The sequence below is a fragment of the Scylla paramamosain genome, chromosome 3 (assembly GCF_035594125.1).
Source record: "Scylla paramamosain isolate STU-SP2022 chromosome 3, ASM3559412v1, whole genome shotgun sequence".
Taxonomy (NCBI): domain Eukaryota; kingdom Metazoa; phylum Arthropoda; class Malacostraca; order Decapoda; family Portunidae; genus Scylla; species Scylla paramamosain.
In genome coordinates, this window is record NC_087153.1 from 31,550,471 (window position 1) to 31,565,521 (window position 15,051).

Sequence of the window (15,051 nt, forward strand, 5' to 3'; positions counted from 1 at the left end):
TCTTTAATTTTTATACTTAAATTCTGGGTGAGTGGTGTTGGAAATAATATATTTCCAAGATCTTAATTTTTGTGATGGGTAATGATTGTCAGTTTAAATTTAAGAACCCACTTCAAAGAGTGGGTTGAATAGCAAGGATCCAGGATCAGATAGAATCTGAACCTCTTGTCTTTGTGCTTATAAGTGCACACACAACATGCCCCAATGCAGATACACACCAGTTCCTTATGGGACAACACAGGATCTGCCTAGCATCTGCTTAACATCTCGGCTTACTCTCTCTACCATCACATGGACAATTCCAGCTAAGTAGCCTAATATGTCAGGCCTGTGTACAGTTAGATTACTTAAGGCCTTTCTACACCAAGAAACATTGTTTTGGAAACAATGTTCCCCTAATGTTTCTAGTTTGAAACAGTCCAAACTGTTTGGGAACAAAGTTTGCAAACTTTGGAAACAGTTTGCAAACTGTTTCAAAAGAAATCTTTCATGTGTATTTGTTTCCCATCCAGAATGGGAAACAATGTGTATTTACCTAGTTTAATTTACCTAGTTGTGAGATACAGGATAAGAGTCACACTAGGCTCTTGCTGTCCTGTCTCCAAATTTTCTTTAAATTTATGGACTGCCTTGGCACACAGTCTCATCAATAAGTTCATCCCACACTGCTATGCTTCTGTGAGGAAAGCTATGTATCTTTATATTCTTTCTGTAAACACTCCTTTTCAATTTCCTTCATTGTCCTCTGGTGCCCCTCATATCTGGTATCACAAGATCATCCCCGTCCAACTTCTCCATCCCTTCCAGTATTCTTCATATTACTATCAAATCATCTCTTTTCCTTCTTTTTTCCAGTGTAGTCAGGCCCAATTTCTTCAACCTCTCCATAACTATACCCTCTTAGGCTTTTAGGGACTTTAGTTGTAGCTCTCAGAATTCTTTCTAGCATTCTGATATCTTAATACTGGTGATGGGTAATGACTGTCAGTTTAAATTTAAGAACCCACTTCAAAGAGTGTGTTGAATAGCAAGGATCCAGGGTCAGATAGAACCTGAACTTGGTAACCAAACTAATGTTGCGTACTCCATTCCTGGACGTATCATGATTTTTATATTTTTTTTTATCATATTTTCATCAGTATAGGTGAATGGCATCTTGATGCTTCTCAGCAAATTGTATGTTTCTCCAGTGATCTTGTTTATATGCTTTGCAAATGACTGTTTATTAGAAATGGTTACTCTCAGATCCTTTTCTTCTGCTACAGTAATTTTCTCATTTTCCAAATAGTAGTTGCCTTCTGTTCTTCTCACACTGTGTGTATGTGTGTGTGTGTGTGTGTGTGTGTGTGTGCAGCATTGATGAATCAGAACCAGCATGAGGCTTGCAGTGATAAAACCATGTGGTGAAAAGAAAAACTTTAAAACTAATTGAATTTACCCACTCAACCCCAGCACTGTGGGATGTAATATGTATATATTATAAGAATAAGATGAAGATAGATGTTGTGTCAAAGAAAATCAAAACCATCAAAGTACAGTTCAGAAGGGAGCATCCAAAGAAAATTGGTGAAACCTGCTCTATCTACTCTCAGATCTGCCAGAAGCAAGTCACCATGAAAGCGAATTTCCTAAAAATTTCCTCGTCCATGTCTTTTTCTTGCCCTTCCTTGAGTGTATTATCAAAAGTGCTAAGTAAAATACGGACGGTGCTGCAGCAACCTCTACACTCCCAGGCATCCTCATGACAACTGAGGCCTAGACAGGAAGCATTGTGGAAACAGTTTCCAAACAGTTTGCAAACTGTTTCCAAACAGTTTTGAAACAGTTTTGAAACATTGTTTCCAAACAATGTTTCCTGGTGTGGACAGGCCTTTAGTACTGTCATAAGTCTGTCACACCTATAAGGTAACACCATCATTATAACCAAATTCCCAAAGCAGCATTTGAAAAGTGACAAGTTATTGATACAACAATTTCATGAGTTGGAACTGAGTGGTTACTTATATTGTATAACAGTTTGTGTTGAACCCATGACCTGCTTGCTGGGTGGCCATGCCACCCATTACACCATGGTACTCTTCTGGTGACAACTTACATATCCCCCTCAGGCTGCCTTGTGTGCACTGATTGGGGGAATGTGCATCTTTCAGGTCCTACTCTCTGTGCCATGTTGGTGGTAGGGAGTCACTAGAAAAGCAAGCACCACCCAGGGATTGAACCTGGGATACTGCTTGCTGGATGGTTATGCTACTTGTTATGCCATGGTATCCTCTGATAACAACTGACTCACTGACTTTTTTTTTTCCTCACTATGAAACCTCTCAGTGAATTAATCTTTACACATGACAGACTGATCCAACGAAAAATTAAACCTGCCCCTTAAAATGACAAAATACCTAGTCATTAGTTTAGAACCCTTGGAATATATTACCTTGTATTGTTCTTGATGCCTTTTGTGCCTTTGTAAAGTGGAGCAATGGTTACATTGCAAGTAAACCCTTTGCCTTGTCATCCCATATGCACATCAATAAGTGGAGATATTGCAAAGAAAATGGATCATGTGTTAATGTGCATGAGCTAGAGGTATGTTAGTAACAAGGCTTGGTTATTGATACTAATGTACTTGATCTTCATGTAATCATCATAGTAACAACTAAAGTCACTTGATTTTAAGCATCTTGAAAAGTAAAGAAATTGTATCATGATGCAAACAAAAAAATATCTCATTCTTGTGGCTGTCACACACTTTAACCATGAAATCTTAACAATAGACTGCAATTATTAGTCATTAGACTCAGGTTTTCTGCTGAAACTGGTAGATTCAGCTCACATTGGCATTTATGACCAATTGACCAATTGATATTCCATAGCAAATACTTGCATACCAACCATTGTCAGATATATCACTCATTAGCACCATTGGTTTCAGCAGGTTCCTCACATTTATATGGTTGACTTCCAAGTTCTTTGTTTCTGCAACTTTGTTAGTTAAGATGAATAGCCAAGACAAGGCATCAACATACTTAAATTAACTTGCATTCCTTAGAACTGCTTTTAGGCCTCTATGGAAGAGAGGACTGATAATTCATTAGGATTGCCTTGCATGCATTTGTAACTAATTTGTTGCATGTCTCATAGTTCAATAAACCCAGTACAGGCATTTCATGTAAATAACAAATACACACAAATAATTAGGGGGATCTGATTTTGCTTTCTGCCAAAAGGATACATATTCTCTTGTAACGAAACTTTCACTGAATTGAAATTTGTTGATTTTTCTGGTACAAGATGTTGAGTCGCTAGTAGTTTATCAATAACAACTAGACTAAATATGAACAATAATTTAACCCATTTGACTCACAGATCCAGTCAGAAAGGTTTTTAATTGCATTCACAATGCCATATTGATTCTTAACTGCAAATGTCAAAGCAGGGTGCATGATAAGCCCAAGAGTACAGGGAATCATAATGATGCATAAAACTGACTTTGAAATAATTGTATTTCCTGAAAATAGTCTAAACTTAACACAAGATTGTAAAATTGATCCATTATATTTTTGAAACCACAAAAAAGAAAGGTGTTTCATTTCAAGGAACAACAAATACCAAGAAAAAATTCAGCATTAGTCTTTATTATCTAACATAAGTTACTGACCCTTGCACACCTGTTAAAACTGATTCATTACAAAAAAGTAAATTAAAGTATTGTAATGTAAATTAATGTGTAACATCTGGTGAAAAACCCAAATCTCAAAATATACTTAGAAGAAAAACAAAAATTAAAATAAAATAAAATGAAAAAATAAAATCTGGTATTCATTCAACTAAAATATCCTTTCAAACATTAAAGAAGACATATGCATATGCATTGAACACCTGGATCTCTTCTCACTGGAATGTAATAATAATGAGTGAATATATATATATATATATATATATATATATATATATATATATATATATATATATATATATATATATATATATATATATATATATATATATATATATATATATATTAGTTCATTGGATCAAATGTAGTATTCTTATTATGCTCACGGTGTTCCAAAGGTATTAGGATATCAGTGTATTGTTTCTCTGTTTCATAAACATAATATGATAGGTTCGCTGTTTGTCAGGTGATGAAAGAAACGCTTGGATGTTCAGAGGTCGAAGCAGTTAAGATTGATCCCCGGTTGGGTTTGAGGGATCGTCCAATGAAATCGATTGGGAAGAGTCTTTTAAAGGATTTTCGTAATCTCGTTGAAAGCTTGATCTGATTTCTTGTGAAAACTGGTCAAAGAGTCTTTTATACTCTTCAATCTTTTTCGAAACCCTCTGGCATCCTTGAGTGCAAAGAGCGAGCAGCTCACGCATGTGGGGATCATGGAGTGATGCAAGTTCCATAGTGAGAGCGGCAGTATCAACTGAAAATACATAATTCTATCACTGCAGTATTTTCTATTAATCATCATATTGGTGTATTAACATGTAACCGAGAATATCAAACGTCTTTACAAATATTAGTGCTAACGTCGGGACAGTGCTCACCTCTTTGTTGGGCAAGTTGGTCTTCTGAGGCTCTAATTTTAATAGTAAGGGAGTCCAGCATCTGAATATCTGTGCTGCAGGTCGTCTGCGTGGGCAACTCCTTCACTTGTGTCTCCTCGCTGATCTGCTCTGTAATCATTGCGTCTGCCTGAGAGAGAGAGAGAGAGAGAGAGAGAGAGAGAGAGAGAGAGAGATCTACATGAACACACGACACAAGGTTGCACAAGTGGCTTGTCTTCAATCGTAGATGTTATTAAAAAAAAAAAAAAAAAAATATGGGTTTTCTTTAGATAAGCCAAGGTTAAAACAACGCAGCTTAGAAAATACACTGTCAAGCTACTACATCAAATAACTTTTACTTGCCACACCAACTAATAATGACACCAACAAATACTGCGGAACAGGTCACAGTAAAGGAGGGTCATATACAAAAGCGATTTATTTGATTTTAGAGAATGATGCTGATATAAAGGAGATCTAAAGACAAGATTACATGCCTGCATGACTTTCGCTTGCGGTGTTGTCCCGAAGGCTGGCGAGTGACGGAAGAAGCGTGCGTTCATGATGACTTTAAGATGATATTATAACAATGTAATTGGCACTCAAGATTTCTCTGATAACCATTTGTAGTGACAAAAAAATACTGAATTCAGTGGAAGAAACTTACATCCTATTCATCTCTTGTTGATAATGATAAAAGTGTAATTAATATACGTATTTTTTTTTTTTAGATATGTACTACTTGAGCTAGCCTAGATACGCTTTTCTTTTATTGTACGTTACAGCAAAAATTGAAAGTTCTACGTACGCGAAGCCCTTAAAACGTACAGCTTTTAGATCAGCAAACCAACTGAAAAAAAAATGTATATATATATATATATATATATATATATATATATATATATATATATATATATATATATATATATATATATATATATATATATATATATATATATATATATATATATAGCAAGTAAAAATGTTAGTTAAAAAATGACGCCACTATCTTCATTACGCTCGTAGACTTGTGGCGGCCTGCGTAACAACAGTCACGTGGTGCTGAAGTGCTCCGGAACGAGAGGCAGTGTTGGCATTCATATCAGCAACGGCGTCACCTGGAAGCAATACTATCAGTGCTTTCATCATAATCATAATAATTACAGTGTTACGTGGTATTCACAATAAACAAAAGCGTCACATAGCATTCAAGAACAGCACAAACATTAATAAATAGCAAGCCCATAGATAAGACACTACAGGAAGAAGGAAAAAAAAAAGTTAAACAACAACAACAACAACAACAACAACAACAACAACAACAACAACAACAACAACAACTACTACTACTACTACTACTACTACTACTACTACTACTACTACTACTACTACTACTACTACTGCTGCTGCTGCTGCTGCTGCTGCTGCTGCTAGACTGTAGCTAAGTACTATTATATCATTTGCTAAACCTGATACGTTGTATACTAAAGAAGAAGAAGAAGAAGAAGAAGAAGAAGAAGAAGAAGAAGAAGAAGCAGAAGAAAAGCGACTTGAACTACTGGACCGGGAGCTGTAAGGAGGCCGGGGCAAGTCGTGTGTTTTTGGTTAGGTTGTGATTTTGTGTGTGTGCTGTGACGGGCAGGGTTCACGAAGTGTCTTGTTTGGCTAGATGCACCAAAGATGAACCCTGAGTAGCATGAAACTTGGGCAGAAATAAAGATGTGATATATAAACGGGTACTTGAATCATATTTCTGCAGCAGATGGTGGAAGGAGTTGGCCTGCAGCTTTACCCAGAAAAATCTGATAACAAATGTTTCTTATGCTAAGGAGCCATTCAGCAATATATATATATATATATATATATATATATATATATATATATATATATATATATATATATATATATATATATATATATATATATATATATATATATATATATATATATATATATATATATATATATATATATATAATATTTTTTTTATGTAGGAGGGACACTGGCCAAGGGCAACAAAAATCCCCCCCCCCCAAAAAAAAAAAAAAAAAATACTGAGTCTTGGTCATCCTCTTTTAGTTTTTGGTGAAACTTTTGCTGTTGCCTTGGACATATCAAAAGCTTTTGATAGAGTCTGGCACAAAGCTTTGATTTCCAAACTACCCTCCTTCGGCTTCTATCTTTCTCTCTGTAACTTCATCTCAAGTTTCCTTTCTGACCGTTCTGTTGCTGCTGTGGTAGACGGTCACTGTTCTTCTCCTAAATCTATTAACAGTGGTGTTCCTTAGGGTTCTGTCCTGTCACCCAGTCTCTTCTTATTATTCATTAATAATCTTCTAAACCAAACTTCTTGTCCTATCCACTCCTACGCTGATGATACCACCCTGCACTTTTCCACGTCTTTTCATAGACGTCCAACCCTTCAGGAGGTAAACATTTCACGCAGGGAAGCCACAGAACGCTTGACTTCTGATCTTTCTAAAATTTCTGATTGGGGCAGAGCAAACTTGGTATTGTTCAATGCCTCAAAAACTCAATTCCTCCATCTATCAACTCGACACAACCTTCCAGACAACTATCCCCTCTTCTTCAATGACACTCAACTGTCCCCCTCTTCTACATCCTCGGTCTGCCCTTTACTTATAATCTAAACTGGAAACTTCACATCTCATCTCTAGCTAAAATAGCTTCTATGAAGTAAGGTGTTCTGAGACGTCTCCGCCAGTTTTTCTCACCACCCCCAGCTGCTAACTGTGTATAAGGGCCTTATCCATCCATGTATGGAGTATGCTTCTCATGTCTGTTGGGGGGGGGTTCCACTCATACCGCTCTTCTAGACGGGGTGGAATCAAAAGCTTTTTGTCTCATCAGCTCCTCTCCTCTAACTGACTGTCTTCAGCCTCTCTCTCATCGCCGTAATGTTGCACCTCTAGCTGTCTTCTACCGCTATTTTCATGCTAACTGCTCTTCTGATCTTGCTAACTGCATGCCTCCCCTCCTCCCGCGGCCTCGCTGCACAAGACTTTCTTCTTTCTCTCACCCATATTCTGTCCACCTCTCTAACGCAAGAGTTAACCAGTATTCTCAGTCATTCATCCCTTTCTCTGGTAAACTCTGGAACTCCCTGCCTGCGTCTGTATTTCCACCATCCTATGACTTGAATTCCTTCAAGAGGGAGGTTTCAAGACACTTATTCATCAATTTTTGACTACTGCTTTGACCCTTTTATGGGACTGGCATTTCAGTGCGCATTTTCTTTTATTGGATTTTTGTTGCCCTTGGCCAGTTTCCATCCTACATATATATATATATATATATATATATATATATATATATATATATATATATATATATATATATATATATATATATATATATATATATATATATATATATATATATATATATATATATATATATATATATATATATATATATATATATATATATATATATATATATATATATATATATATATATATATATATATATATATATATATATATATATATATATATATATATATATATATATATATATATATATATATATATATATATATATATATATATATATATATATATATATATATATATATATATATATATATATATATATATATATATATATATATATATATATATATATATATATATATATATATATATATATATATATATATATATATATATATATATATATATATATATATATATATATATATATATATATATATATATATATATAATTAATAATAATAATAATAATAATAATAATAATAATAATAATAATAATAATGATAATAATAATAATAAGAATAAGAATGATTATTATTATTATTATTATTCATTATTATTATTATTATTATTATTATTATTATGATTATTATGATTATTATGATTATTATTATTATTATTATTATTATTATTATTATTATTATTATTATTATTATTATTATTATTATTATTATTATTTTTGTTATTATTTTTATTATTATTATCATTGTTATTATTATTACTATTATACGAGTATATATATATATATATATATATATATATATATATATATATATATATATATATATATATATATATATATATATATATATATATATATATATATATATATATATATATATATATATATATATATATATATATATATATATATATATATATTTATTTATTTATTTTATTATTTTTTTTGAGAACACGGAAATAAGAAGACGGCAAAAAGTCAGCTGGTGTACGTACACAAAGCAGCTCAGCACTGAAAAATTACCACCCCCAGTCATCTCATGACCACTCCCTTCTTGAAACTGTTTGATGTCTGTGCTTGTACTTTTTGTGGAAATAAATGGATTTATCAAGTTGAATTTTCATCGGTAGTTATTCATAGGTATAATCGTGCGTCGTACATTCATCCGGAGATCTGATTATTCACGCAGGTACTTTGAAGTTCGGAGTCTAAGTTTCGTATTATTACTTATTTTTTATCATTGCCAATAGCTTATGTGCTCTACTTGATAAACTCCGCAAATGATTTGTGGAAGTGCTTGCCATCTTTTCATAAAGTAAAGGACAGCTGCAATCACAATGTTGGCCAGCAGATCGACTATTTGACTGCTGCTCTCACTACTCAGAGGCCTTGCTTGCCTTACATTACTTTCTTTGGGCACGCGTTACTTTCATTCAGGGAGATGTATTATCGCCCTAGCATCCCTCCCCCTTAGCTCCCCTCTCTTTGGCTTGTCCTGTGTTGACGCAGCTGCGTGTTGTGTTCGTCATTTTGGAAGTGCTGTTGGCACTCCCCCTACGCTTGAATATCGCCTCGCACGTGTGTTGGGCTTAAGTATTTCACTTAGTATTGTTTATCTTTGCCTCCTTCCATAGGTGTTGTTGCTTTCATCTTAACAAAATTCTATCCAGTTTACTATTTTTTTTTCCTAATTCTCTGTTACTGTCTTTGTCGTCTTTGATGGAGCTTTGTTTAATTTTTTTTCTTCCAACGTAGAAATGAAATATTATTTACGCATACCTTACTATATACTTCTGTTCTTACCAACTGTCATCGTCATCGTCTTACGGCGGAATTTCAGTTGACGCGGTTTATTTGCGATGTTTTTTCTTGTTATTTCTTGCTGTTCGAAGTATTATGTAATCCTTAAGCAGAATCACATTAGTTTTGCCCCTGGTTGTGTATTTATTTCGTTCAAGTTGAACACAAGCAGCAAACCAGCCGACAGGTACAGACACGCCAACAGAGTATCATTAACCTTATTCTTAAAGGCGTTTCGGTATCTTATTTGTTATCTAATAGCATAAGATTTTTAAGACTGATTTTTGTGACAGTTTGAAAATGATTACGGATCGTCAGTGGCAATAACACGTTTGAGAACGTGGCTAGCTCTTAAAGAATAGTTCAGATGGGAGAACAGTATTTGAATTCGAGACCCTTACGTAACAAAGCCATGATGCGCGATGTATCAAGGTGTGTCAATGTGTAGAAATGTTGAGTGCGTCACCTAACTGTCGCGACTCAGATATTCGTGCACCCCACCTCTGAGGTCACGTGTTGAATTCTTACAGTGGAGGAACGGGAGCGAACTCCTATACGTAACATCCGTGTCCTCTCGCATGTTATGCAATTTGGTTACGAGAGCCCGTCCATAATATTTTTTTTCTTGTGGGACGGGATTGCCTTACGGTAGCCTCTTCGTGTATCTGTACTCTACTCGGCGTTAGACCGTACATATTATCGAGTCGGGGTCAGTATCATTATTTCTGTTGTCTATTGCTGCGACCAGTGAACGATGAAGTAAAGCTATAAATTTCTGCTGCCTTTATGCTAATTCAGTGTTTTTTATTTATTTATTTATTTTTTATTATGTAAGAGGGACACTGGCCAAGGGCAAAAGAAAAAAAAAAAAAAGTCCACTGGGATGCCAGTCCCAGAAAAGGGTCCAGAGCGGTAGTCAAAAATTGAATGATGAATATCTTGAAACCTCCCTTTTGAAGGAGTTCAAGTAATAGGAAGTACAGAAGCAGGCAGGGAGTTCCACAATTTACCAGCGAAAGGGATGAATGACTGAGAATACTGGTTAACTCTTGCATTAGAGAGGTGGACAGAATAGCGTGCTTTACATTGTCATTTACAGTTTTAGGTATCATTGTTGCCTGTTTAGCCTAAATGTATGGAAGCTGTTAGTATTTATACTGTGTTCTGTTAGTGTTTCTGTTTAAAAATTCAGTGAAGATATTTTCATATTTCCCATCATTACTGATTCTTTGTGACCTTTGTGTTGGGTTTTATTGAGGTTTTGTCGAGGTTGAGGGGCCGAAAGTTTGGGATCAGAAACTATCAAGTGCACTTTTCCATTTCATTCCCAGTCTGCAAGGAATAAGACTTGCATTCTTAAACGCTGTGGACTCTCTGAACGACTACTTTTAAAGGCTTAAAAAATCCTTAGTCGGGTTCTCATGAGTGTTTTTTCATTTTTCCTATCATTATCAAACTCACTAGAATCACGATAAAGCTCTTGAAAAGTTTAATTACATTCATTAGCATCTGTTAGATATCAAGACGCGGAAATATCTGATTACATGTTCTTAGGGGACTTTTTTTTTTTCCATATTACAAAAATCTACAGGCTGGTTAGTAACATTGGTTCTAAAGATTCCTGTACGCTTTGGAGTTCCATTTATACTAATGTCAAAAGTCGCAGAGACAATTGATCAGGTTCTCGACGTTCCTTTTCTTTCTTTCTTTCTTTTTTTTTTTTTTTTCTTATTAACGGTGCAGTATCAATCATTGTTAAACTGTCACTGAAATTCTTAAAACGCCATTTTAAATCGCCAATGACTCGCATTAGATTTTACTGAAACTAGTGGAGGTACAGTGCTGCAGCGGTGGAGAATGCGATACTCACTGTGCGCCGGACGGTCTTAATGACATGTATCCTTCGTCACGGGGAGATGAACTACGATACCACCACGCTTCACCTGAACCGTGATACCAGCACGTTCCATCAGAACTGTAATGCCACCACGCTGCATCAGAACCTTGATGCCACCACGCTCCACCTGAACCGCAATGCCATCACGCTGCACTTTTGAACCTGGATTCCACCATGCTCTATCTGAACCTGGATGCTTCCACGCTCCACTTGAACTTGGATGCCACCTTGCTCCACCAGAACCTGGATGCCACCACTCTCCACCAGAACCGTGATGCCACCACGCTCCACCTGAACCTGGATGCCACCACGCTCCACTTGAACCTGGATGCCACCACGATCCACTTGAACCTGGATGCCACCACGCTCCACTTGAACCCGGATGCCACCACGCTCCACTTGAACCCGGATGCCACCGCGCTCCACTTGAACCTGGATGCCACCACGCTCCACTTGAACCTGGATGCCACCACGCTCCACTTGAACCCGGATGCCACCACGCTCCACTTGAACCTCGATGCCACCACGCTCCACTTGAACCTGGATGCCACCACGCTCCACTTGAACCTGGATGCCACCACAATCCACTTGAACCTGAATGCCATCACGGTCCACTTGAACCTGGATGCCACCACGCTCCACTTGAACCTGGATGCCACCACGCTCCACTTGAACCTGAATGCCATCACGGTCCACTTGAACCTGGATGCCACAACGCTCCACTTGAACCTGAATGCCATCACGGTCCACTTGAACCTGGATGCCACCACGCTCCACTTGAACCTGAATGCGATCACGCTCCACTTGAACCTGGATGCCACCACGCTCCACCTGAACCTGAATGCCACCACGGTCCACCTGAACCGCGATGCCACCACGCTCCACCTGAACCTGAATGCCACCACGGTCCACCTGAACCGTGATGCCACCACGCTCCACTTGAACCGTGATACCACCACGGTCCACCTGAACTTGGATGCCATCACGCTCCACCTGAACCACACTCAAACGTTTTGGCTTCTTATCCCGACCACTTTTAACAGACCGGTGGATGTGATGTGGGTTTCAAGGCTGCTTTCATGATTCTAATGCTAATAGTTAACAGGGATACGTCAGCGAAAAAAAAAAAAAAACGAAAAACACCCATGAGAAGCAGCAGATTCAGAAATGTTTGCTCACCCTTATCGCTATTCTCAAAGACCACAGACTGTTTCTCCTTTTAATAATATAGAAAAACTTGTTCATAATATGTTACTAGAACCATATATATATATTAAAAAAAAAACACCCTTAAAAACTGCAACACTAACTAGAACCTTTTGAATGTAGTGGAGGTGCAGCGCGGAAGTGTTTCAGAATATCGTGCCCAGACTTACAATCCTCTTTGAAAATAGTCCTTACGAGAGCCACACGCGTTTCAGGATGCGACCGTGGGCTATTTTCGATCAGTGGTAATCCTTGCATTCCATACTTTGTGGGAAGTCTAGCACAAGGCAGACTATACCGTGCTGACACACGTCCCGGAGTGATTAGTGTGTCTGCTGTATGTGTCGATGTTCCTTTTTTTTTTTTTTGTGACGCGTCCATTAACTCGAGGTGACGGTAGTGGGGATCAGGAGAGAGAGGGAACGCTGTAACCCCTTTTGAGAGACTCGGAGTGGGGGATGATTCCTTGTCCTTGGTGGAGGAGAGGAGTGCTGGTGGTGGTGGTTTGTAAGTTTAATGATCTCATCGTGGGCGGCTGGCTCATCGTGACGCCTTGGACACTTCTTCAGTAGAATTTCAGTGTCACCTCCAAGAAGTTCAAAGTTGCGACTGTGAGGAAGCCTTGCGTACTGGTGTGTGTGTGTGTGTGTGTGTGTGTGTGTGTGTGTGTGTGTGTGTGTGTGTGTTAGTGTTTATGTTACGTGTCGAGGACTCTGGCCAAGGACATAAAAATGAGAGAGAGAGAGAGAGAGAGAGAGAGAGAGAGAGAGAGAGAGAGAGAGAGAGAGAGAGAGAGAGAGAGAGAGAGAGAGAGAGAGAGACTCCACTTAATAAGCTGCTCTAAAAAAAAAAATAAAATAAAAAAAAAGATAAATACAAGAGGAGAGCCCTTCTAAATGGTTTCGTTCATCCTTTGACTGGTGGCACGACGCTTGTTATTTGAGTAACTCGATAGATTTTTACCGCGCAAAAAGTAAAGCCACAGACACAAGAAGGCGGCAACTCTTTAAATCATATTCTAAATCTGCACCAGGAATTCATTATCAAGGCTAACCCGTAATGACAGTATGGCAACATGTCATTTTGAATAGGAATCCTGGGTGATTTGACCGAGATAAAACTAAGGGCACTTCATTTTTGAGCCCTTTCTTATTCACTCTTATTGCTGGCAGTGGTGACTTTCGAAATTCCTCACTAAACGCTGCCGGAGGATTCAACTGGGTAATGCCAGGGAGTGGGAGGTAGGAAGGAAGAATGTTTGGTCTGCATTGGTGAGAGGACCTGACCGAACGAAGAGTATACCAGGAACTGCAAGGGATTTCAAGCAAAACCAGCCGCTTAACCCCCATACACTGATACTGACAATTTACCAGCCTCATGCAGCCATCACTTGTTAGTCGAAGTGCAATAAATAAAGATATAAATTGTAGTGGATGAGTAACTAGAGATGATTTCCAACGCCCTTCATCATAAAATGTATCACTGTAAATTCAACAAAATTCTCTAGCGATATCCAGAATAATAGTTGAGGCCGTAGTGCTGAAAGAGTTATTCCTTACTGTAGTTTTATTTACATTTATATTTTTGTGTTAGGAAGATCGGCCGGGAGAGAGAGAGAGAGAGAGAGAGAGAGAGAGAGAGAGAGAGAGAGAGAGAGAGAGAGAGAGAGAGAGAGAGAGAGAGAGAGAGAGAGAGAATATATATTAGGTTGATTTCACCACATTACTGTACACCCATTAATGATAAAAAACTAAATACCTTATAGAAGAAGAGAGAGAAGCTTTGATATTCAGGTACTAATGTTTAAGGGAGCGGGTACAAATGTTAGCTGTTATGGTAATGTGCTGGGAGTATATACGTGGCGTAGGCGGAGGCACACACACTAGGGGACACACCGAGGACTTCACGCAGCTGATGAGGATCCTTGGTGGTACTGGCGGCATCTGCATAACAAAGGGTGACGCGACCTGGACGGAGTGTGAGTCGTGCATGAAGTGAGAGCATCTATTTGCGAGGAGAGAAAAGACTGAGGCCCCTATTCCGAAGCACTCCAGCGCTTTATCTCTTCCTCCTTTACACGGTGTATTGGAAGTGATTAAGGCTTCCAAAAGGGTTTGTATGGTTCTAAGGATGGTGGAACAAAGGATTCTGCGCCAGCGATAGGAAAAACCCATGAGAACTAGACCAGTCATCTCGGTGGCCGTTCAAAACAGTCTTAGTGAGGTCTAGAGTGGTTAACTATACGAGTTCAAGGATGTTGTTGTGTAGCTTTCTTCCCTGAAATCGGTGTGCTGGCTTCCTCGTTCCCTTGCAATGACTGGACCAGACCCCATTAGAGA

General features: G+C 37.7%; 1 long non-coding RNA gene across 1 annotated transcript; it reads right to left on the bottom strand.

Annotated features, from left to right (window-relative positions):
- Positions 1–3,613: 3,613 nt before the first annotated feature.
- On the bottom strand, positions 3,614–5,200 carry LOC135093736 (uncharacterized). Its single transcript, XR_010263476.1, has 3 exons — positions 5,045–5,200; positions 4,552–4,695; positions 3,614–4,427 (listed from the first exon to the last, which is right to left on the bottom strand). It is a non-coding gene; the product is annotated as an uncharacterized LOC135093736 (long non-coding RNA).
- Between the last annotated feature and the right edge of the window lie 9,851 nt (positions 5,201–15,051).